This window comes from Alligator sinensis, unplaced genomic scaffold (genome assembly GCF_000455745.1).
Source record: "Alligator sinensis unplaced genomic scaffold, ASM45574v1 scaffold71_1, whole genome shotgun sequence".
In the NCBI taxonomy this organism is placed as follows: Eukaryota; Metazoa; Chordata; order Crocodylia; family Alligatoridae; genus Alligator; species Alligator sinensis.
In genome coordinates this window covers 5,394,183-5,400,201 of record NW_005841834.1, presented here as the reverse complement: position 1 = coordinate 5,400,201, position 6,019 = coordinate 5,394,183, and the positions used below count along the sequence as shown (strand labels likewise).

Genomic DNA, 6,019 nt, shown 5'->3' with positions numbered 1-6,019 from the left:
AGCTCCGCGCCGAGCCGAGCCCAGCCCAGCCCAGCTCCTCGCCCGCCGCCTCCCCATCTCCGCGGCGTGCACATCCGCAGACACGCGGCGACACCCGCCGCCAGCAGCCGCCGCCGCCACATCACATGCGACCGCCGGGAGATTACATGAGAGAGAGCTGGGGGAGCTTTGCCTTCTCGCTCGTCCGGCGATCGCCGCCCTGATGTCCCTCCCCGAGGATGGCTTTCCCCTTCTTCTTCCTCCCCCGGCCCCCTGCAGCCCGCGGGGAGGCTGAGTCGGGGTCGAGCCCGTAGGGCAGGGGCAGGGGCAGCCCCCGGACAAAGCGCTCCCCGCGCCGCGGCTCTGGCAACAGCTCGTTTGCAGGAGGAAACCCGGGAGCAGCCCCTGGAGGAGCAGGGAATCCCTCAGCCCTTTGTGCGGCGCCAGCTTGGGTGTTTGCTGCCGGAACGAGGTAAGCACAAGGGGCATTTCTCTTGCATGAGAGACCGCGGAGCCTCTTGTAAGACTGAATCATGCCTGCCTGCTTCCTACACTGATATTAGTTGCCACGGAGGTGGCAGCGGCCATCTGGCTCCAAGCGGACTTAGAGTGCACGTTTCTGACTTAAACTGTTATTCCTGAGTCCCGTCCCTGGGAGCTTCCTTGGCCAAGGTGCGCACACAAGTGCGCCTTGCAGAAAGGGGAGCTGGAAAAGCCCTTCCCATTCCAGCCTCCCGACTGTTTTGAGGACAGGCTGAATGTTAGGAGGGGTCCTTCATCCATAGGACTCTCTCTCCTTGCTGGATGCATTGGAGAGACTATAATGTAGCAAGAATGTATTTGTATTTGTCTTCCTTCAAAGCCGTCTGTGAGGGGCAGAGTGGCATGCTTTGCCATCCTGCCCTCTGCTTTGGACGCTGCTCAAAAACATAGGCGCATCCTTGATTTCCAATGCACTCAGCTGCTTGTGGAAACCTGATGATATAAAATGCAGAATCTCTTCAAAGAGATCTAGTGCTCTAATCCCCTTTAGTCCTTTAAAAACCCTGTCTATCCTAGCAGCAAAACTATAACATGGCACAAGTCTTAAATGTCTTCACCACTACAGAGCCGCGGCATACTGCAGTTTTGTATAGTTTTATATAAAAGACTGTTTATATGCATGTTGCATGTTTTTATATAAACTATTCCATTCCTTAGACAGCTTTGTATCAATATTTAAATACATGAATACAGGCAACCTATGTTTGTCTTATGTAGGTACTGCCCATATTTATAGTAGCTCTTGGACTTTATTCAAGTCAAGTTACATAATGATTAAGATATAAATAAACAGTATATTTACAGTTTCGTAGACATTTTAACTCATTGCTGATGGGACCAACTTGAGTTTCTACGCAAGTGCTAAAATTGTCACTCCTTAGAGATTATATATATATATATATTTTTTTTTTTTTTTTTTTTTTTTACAAGAAGGATGTGTGTATACTGTCAGGTGGAAGAAATATCCCTTAGCAAATAAATAGTCATCAAGACCTTGCAACTAAGAGGACACCCAAGAGAAAGATTTCAGTCAATAATCCTATCCTGTCGTGCTGAAGACCTGCCAGGGTTGGTTTAGAAGAGGAAGAATATTAGCAAAGCAGAACAGGTGTTGTGATGGGGGTAACCTGCCTGGTGAGGAGAGACTTTGATTTAAAAAAAACACAAAGTTACCCAAGTTTGCCCAGTGGGTAAGTTAAACAAGTTTCTGTCATCACTGGAGAACAAGAATTAAGCATTTGTGATTGTATATGAACTGGAAAAAACTAAGTATCAAAACATGGGGCAGGGTGTGATCCTGCTTCCAATTGAAGACCCCTAGACTTCAGTGGCAGCAGCACTGATCAGCTAATGGTCTGTGTGAATTCTTTATTTTGGCCTTTATGTATTGACACTCCAGAAATCTTTGTCAGGGATGGTAGTTCAGTGCGCACAAAGGTTGTACGTAGTTGGTATTGCCCACTAATGCCTCTTCTTTTAACCACTTTTAAACCTAGTGTCTCTGTTATTTGCAGCTGCCCTGTCTTGTTTGTAAATGATGCTTCCACATGCTGTTATTAAAGCTGGCCTCCTTGCTTTCCTGGAATATCACTGATTCTGGGCAGGCTGGCCTTAAGTTGCTCTCTCCCAAATTTATACAGTTCCAACTTTAAGAATGAAAACAGCTTTGGATCAAGATGAAAAGGAAGTGATGATTTGAACAGCACTCTTGATTATGAACATTTCCATTGGCTTCAGCATTTTGAAAATTCTTGTTGGCTTCACAATGTAGTTTCCTATGTATTTATTATGCCTGGCTCTCTCTCTCTCTCTTTCTCTCTCTCTGTTTTCTGTAAGTTTAATTAGCACATTCTGACTTGCTATTCAGGGGCAAGCCAAGGAGGAAAAGAACAGGGGGTAGGATCTTAGAATAGCTTCCTTGCCAGAGTTTGTAGCTCTGCCAAATAACTGTGCTTCTTACTTTTAAAAATAAAATCTCAAACTTCTAACTTCCTTGAGCTTTATGTGACTACATGCATAGATAATGTTTTTCTTAGGCCACTCACATTTTTAAAGCTATGCATCTACAGGGATCCCATTCAATAGTCTACTTCATATTTTGCTCATTTACTATACCAGAGAGGAATGTATCATTTCAGTTCTGCTTGCTTTATATGAAAACAGTAATCTAAAATAATGACAGGGCAAATATTTTTAAAACAGATCCAAAATGATACACCTCTGGCTGGGCTTGACTTGAATAAGTGTGGAACACTTATTCTCCAATTATCACAGGCAGTTAGGGACCCAGAAATTTGGCCAGATTGCATGCAGATCTGCTTTAAAAGTATCTATTTTTAAACTCTCACAGGACACTTTCTTGTTAAATAATGTTATTATTACATTCTAAATTAATAGTTGGCATATAATCTTTTTAAGAGGGAAGGTGCCCTCAAGAATAGCAAGTGACCTCACTCAAGTGGGATTTTGTTTGCCTATACTGCTTTTTGGGTGTATACTGTTTGGCAACAAGGCGTTTTCATTTCTAGACATCTGAACATGACAGATTCAGATACAGTATACAAATAACTGTGGTTTGTTTTAATATTGCGATTCTTACTGGAAGTTTGGCATTATGAGTGAAACTGTGTTATTTCTTTATATGAAAGTAACATTTTTCATTCATATTTTTTGCTGGGATAGTACTATTGGATACTTTATTTGTTGGCTTTTTCCATAAATTTGTGCAATGTTGTCACCTTTCTATTTTTTTAATATCTTTCCAACAAAAAGAAACGAATGCATATTTCTTGATGCAAGATTTATCTGTAAATCAGCGTCGTCCTTTAATATTGAATTGCATATCCTTAGATCTTTTTTGGGTTAGACCACTTTTCAAAGATAGTGGAAGTAGTGGAAATACCTTTGTTTGGGACATTTAAACCAGAATGGAAACATATGCATAAATTTATAATAGAAAACCATCTTTTGTTGGCTGTTAATCTTTTGATCTACATCTCTGTAATTTTCTGACCATCTAAAAAAGGTCTATGGGGGTGTCTTGTCTGTTATACATTTTCAGATGTGGTACCTGTGGACTATAGGAAGCAGATGATTAACTTACCAGATGAAGTAACCATCATTACTTTTTTGCTAAAAATTAATGTAACTGTCACTAAAAAAACAGCAAAAGTGAGCAGTTGAATCAAAATTTTTTTCTCATTTCTGTGTTTGACTTATCTTGGAATCTAATACTCATATAGCTCTGTTGGTTACTAAATAATAGAAAAGCCCTAAGAATAATATATAACAGTAAATATATTAAAATTGTATTAAGCTTAAGATGACCATATTTCTCCTTAAAGGAGGAAGAAATAAAAAGATCCTCTTGAGAGTTATTTGAGAAGTATGGTACCAACTATACCCTAGGGCGTATGTCATACACACACACATCTGTGAAGTCAGTCAGCTTGCAATTTAAGAGTCCACTGAGATTAGTGGAAACTAAGGAGTTGTATTGCTATTTTTGTTATAGGAAATAAAACGAGTGATTTTTAACTATATGTTTAGTAAATATTGAGTCTTATGTAAACTCTAAATGATTCTTACTTATTTATGGTTTATGATCTCACCAACAAGTATCCAGTAAACACTAATGGAATATAGTCTTCATACCATAAAAACCTAATGTAGAAAATCTACTCTTAATTAAAATGTCAGGTAAAACAAAGTATTTATTGTTTGGATTCTATGTGGCCCTGTTCTTCTTGCAGACCCTGATATTAGGAGAAATTAAAGGGCAATCAGGAACAATAACTTGAGGCATACACCAATGAGATGCATAAATAATGTATTTTAAGGCTAGCATTATGCATAGTGTTTAGAAGTAACTTGAATTCTCCAGCAACTGTTTGCTTTTGGGTTTTTTTGTTTTTGTTTTTTTTGGGTTGGGGAGGGAGTGTTGCTTGGATTAATTGCACCAAGCAGAAGTTTTAAATCCTGTTATTCTATTTTCCGTGACAAGTAAGACCACCACAGTATATCATGATATTGTATGCTGCTGTACTTTGTTAGGAAATAAAATGTCGTCCTTTTTAGTAAGATAATAGGCAAAGAAATGGAGAGTGAGGCTGTCTTGATAATTAATTGTGCCAGATACTAAAATGTAGCATTCCTGGACTACACCAAGAATAATTTTATCCTACTGATTATATAACAAGTTAACGAATGAAAATCAATTATTACATTTCCTGGGAGCACAATACAAATATGAAACAAATTTGCTTAGGAGCATTAATTATAAATATCTCAAGACAATTCATAAAGTTGTTGTTAACCGTAGCTCATTAAATATGAACCTTTTAGACAATAAGCCTTATTTTAAGTTTGGAATACAAGTGGTAATGTGGAAAGTAACAAACATTCAACAGCACAAAATGAGCAAATGAAAGCTTGGTTCCACAGATGATTCAATCACATATTTTGATTCTTAAAACTTGGAGTCTTCAGTGAGGTTGGCCTCAAACTAATTAGATGTTCCCTGAATCATCCCACTATAGCCTATTACCATATAGTTGATAAAAATACAAATATAGCTGGTACAAGAATACCACTGTTGGAAAGATGCTGGGATAGTTTTGAGCAGGAAATGTATTCAACCAACCAGCATTTTACAAAAGCCGGAACAATTCCACTGATGCATCAAAGCAGATGTAAAACTGAGAACTCAAATAATTGGCCTTGGAATCACAAAGGCGTGAGGGACACTACTATCTAATATGGTTATCTAGTAGTTCCCATCTAGAAGGTCTCACCTTCCAGATTATTTCCACCTATATCTTTTTCCCCACTCTAATTATTGCCGATACACTACAAACCTCCTAATCGGTTAGTCTCTTGCTAGAATTGTATTGTGGCCAACACTTTCATGCTTGAGTATTGCATTAGACACAATCCACGTTTAAGCACCTCCTGAAAAGTGGTTAGATCTTCAGAGATACTGAGCATCCCCCAGCTCTTCTGGAGAGAAGATGAGAGAGATGGATACTTAGTAGCTATTAAAATACCCATTTTTATTAAAGGATCTAGATTTGAGCTTCTATGGTTACTTTTAAAATAAAATTTCTAAATGTATTGACCCATCTGACAGGGCAGACGCTTTAACTGGTTTCCATTTAGGTTCTTCACTTTTATGTTTTGATTTAATGCATAGAATATTTTTTCATTTAATAAATCAACACATTTATTATTGGTCTTAAAGGGAATTAATTTCAAAATGCCTGATTTGTATTCTTTTATTTATTTGTTTGAATTCATAGACCAACTCTTGGATCTGAATATGACTGACTCGAACAGCTGTTCACAAGCTTGACCTCCTGCTTTTCAGAATTACTGTTAGGCCCAGTCCTAATAAGCCTTGGAAATTAAAAAAATAAAAAAATTAAATAATCTCACTTGAAACTAGACTGCAATTTGCTGAAACACTCTCGTCCTGGTTACCAAATCTTAAACTTAGTTT

At 38.6% G+C, this 6,019-nt stretch overlaps 1 protein-coding gene across 3 annotated transcripts in view; it reads left to right on the top strand.

The window, feature by feature from the left end:
• The window catches only part of KCNB2 (potassium voltage-gated channel subfamily B member 2), a 343,724-nt gene that overhangs the window by 6,614 nt on the left and 331,091 nt on the right, over window positions 1–6,019 (top strand). The window contains exons 1-2 of one of the 3 annotated variants that reach the window (XR_003093285.1): window positions 37–451; window positions 5,820–5,952. The exons of 1 other annotated variant lie outside the window; for it this stretch is intronic. The gene's annotated coding sequence lies outside the window, so the exon portion shown is untranslated. Of the gene's footprint in view, window positions 1–36; window positions 452–5,819; window positions 5,953–6,019 lie in introns of those variants that run through there. One more of the 3 variants, XM_025200237.1, reaches the window with a different exon arrangement.